Source organism: Vigna radiata, chromosome 5 (assembly GCF_000741045.1).
Source record: "Vigna radiata var. radiata cultivar VC1973A chromosome 5, Vradiata_ver6, whole genome shotgun sequence".
Lineage (NCBI taxonomy): Eukaryota > Viridiplantae > Streptophyta > Magnoliopsida > Fabales > Fabaceae > Vigna > Vigna radiata.
The window spans coordinates 2602456-2605622 of record NC_028355.1 but is presented as its reverse complement, the minus strand read 5'-3'; the positions used below and the strand labels follow the sequence as shown (position 1 = coordinate 2605622).

The 3167-nt window shown below is 27.7% G+C and overlaps 1 pseudogene; it reads right to left on the bottom strand.

The window, feature by feature from the left end:
* Positions 1-2259: 2259 nt before the first annotated feature.
* Positions 2260-3167, bottom strand: part of LOC106760065 — a 6128-nt pseudogene continuing 5220 nt past the window's right edge.

The following is a 3167-nucleotide window of genomic DNA, read 5'->3' as shown; positions in this document are numbered from 1 at the left end:
TTTCCATAGATTGTTTCCTTTGTTGTTAAAAGGAAACATGAATATTTTTCTGGAAACGAACATGGAATTGATTATGGTGTGTAGTGCTTATACCTATCCATCTATTGCACATATTCCACACCTTATTGGCTATGTCATAGGTAAAAATATAAACTAGTCATAGTTTCCTCTACTTACCTACACAATGTGTAAAAGGTGTAAAGTTCTTCCTCACCTCTTAAAGAATCATTTACATATTAACATATTTCTTATCCGATAACAAACAAGTGTAATTATTATAGATTTGTAACTTCTTTAAATAGGAAAAAATTTATGTAAAATTATGAGAATTATGCATTATAGTTTAAGCTCGATGGTGTCCACAAGTTTATATTTTTATGTGCTTAAAAAAAAAGAAAAAAATCATTTACATATTAACATATTTTTCATCAGATAATAAACAAGTGTAATTACTATAGATTTGTAATTTCCTTAAATAGGAAAACTTTTATGTAAAATTATGAGAATTATACGTTATAGTTTAAGGTCGATAATGTCCGCAAGTTTATGTTTTTATGTGCTTCAAAATATAGAAAAAAAAAATCATTTACATATTAACATATTTTTCATCAAATAACAAATAAGTGTAATTACTATAGATTTGTAACTTCGTTAAATAAGAAAACTTTTATGTAAAATTATGAGAATTATGTCTTATATTTTGAAGTTGATGGTATCCACAAATTTATGCTTTTATGTACTTAAAAAATGAAAAAAAAATCATTTACAAACTTTTATGTAAAATTATGAGAATTATGCTAGTATGACGTTGATGGTGTTGCAAGTTTATGTTTTTATGTGCTTAAGAAAATAGAAAAAAAAATATTTACATCTTAACATGTTTTTCATTTCTTTAAATAGGAAAATTTTTATGTAAAATTATGAGAAATATATGTTATAGTATACAATAATAAAATATTGGCCAAATTTATATGTCTGAATAATAAATTATAATTTAATGTTGGATTTTTAAGTTAATTAAGTTGGATGAAAGTTGGTAAATGTTTACTAAACCTTTTTTTTTTATATATTTTTGGTATGTGTTGATATAGTTTACTACATACGTTTTCTTTAATTTAATATAACGTATAATTGATTTTGAAGTATAATGTTGTGGATGTTGAATTAGAATAAGTATTATTAGAGTTTAATTTTGATTTTATTTTCACTAGTACAAAAATCATATTTTATGACGTACAAAAACGAGTTATGGCGTACATAGTTTTATACGTTATAATAGGTTTACACATTTTATGACGTCATGATAGCCTAAACATATTATGACGCAGTTTCTAAATTTAGTCCATTTTTTTATATGAATATTAGAGAAAATTGTATCGAATTGATATTGAGTAAAATTATCTATGTTCACATTCATTAGAGTTATTTATTTTTTTATAGACTTCTTGACATTCTTTCTTCTTCTTCGAAATAAAAAATGGTAGCAAAATCTAACAAATTATGATAAAAAAATAAATAACTCTAATAAATGTGAACATAGATTATTTTACTCAATATCAATTCGAAACAATTTTCTCCAACATTCATATAAAAAATGGATTGATTTTAGAAACTGCGTCGTAATATTTTCAGACTATTATGACGTAAATTTTTGCTACGTCATAAAATATGTAGACCTATTATAACGTACAAAACTATGTATGCCATAGTTCGTTTTTGTACGTCATAAAATATGATTTTTGTACTAATATTTATTATGTGTATATATTTGTTCTTTTGTGAACTCAATTTATTCTTAAGATTTTTTAGAATTAAATCACTACTTAAATATAGTTTGTGAATTAATATAAATAATTCTTGATTTTAAGAATTTCCAAGCACATACTTAAATTCATAAGCACGAATAATGAAACAATTTGTTCATTCAGAAGAAAATTAATTTTAATAAATCTAATATCAAGTAACAAATATTATCCTTAATAAATCTTCTTTGTTTACCTATTTTCTGACCAATACTAATATTCATCAGAAAATGAAATATAAACTTGCAATTTGCTGAGAAAGTGATTTAAGTGAGAATCAGAATTAGAAAAATAACATTTAGTTTATATTTAGCTTATTTCCTGAAACAAAATTCAACATTAGGGATATTCATCCTTCAACAACTACGTGCAGAAAAAAAGTTGCTCAAAAGGAGAAAAACATCAACTTACAAAAGCAAAATGCAACATTTATAAGACGACGTTCTTCAGAAAAAAACATTCAGAAGATGCGAAAGTATGAAAAGAAATTGTTCAAAAGAACCAAAAGCATCAACTTGAACCTCTCTCGGGTCATACAGAGTTATTAGCCGACCCTCCATTCTTTTCAACTCGGTAGATTAGCTCGCTACCCGCAGGAGCAACATCAATGTAAACTATTGAGTTCTCAACAATTTCTTCCTTCAAAAGAATTTTAGCAATAACTGCCCCAACCTTTCTCTCAAGCCACCTCCCAATTGGTCTGACACCATAAACCTGAAACATAACAAAAACCTTATTAAGTACTTACTTACAACCTCTGTTGTGCAGTAAACAATGTTTACAATATCATCATGATAATAATACCAACCGGATCATAGCTCTCACTAAGGCTATAGTCAAGAGCTGCATCAGTTACTGTCATTGTAATTCCCCTCTCAGCNAGACCAGAAGCAATGTCCTTCATCTGTAACCTTGCAACCTTCCTTAGTTGCTCCTGCGAAAGAGGATCAAATACAACAATTTTACAAAGCCGGCTAAACAGTTTTGGCTTAAAATATCTNTTTACCTTTTGAAAATATATTCAGAAGTCACGAGTCACAACAAAGAAAACACANAAAAAAAACTCAATCATTTGTAATAAAAATTGTGCCAATAAATATACCTCTTGCATTACTTTATCATGTGCTTGCATTAAAGAGTTTCCTGTAAGGAGGTGTTCTGCCCCAAGGTTAGAGGTCACGATAATGACTGTGTTTCTAAAGTCCACAGTAAGGCCTTGGCCATCAGTTAACCTTCCATCATCCAAGACTTCAAGAAGAGTGTTAAACATAGATATGTGTGCCTTTTCTACTTTGTCAAACAGTACCACACAGTAAGGTTTTTGCCTTACTGCTTCAGTTAGCTGACCACCTTCTTCGTGTCCAG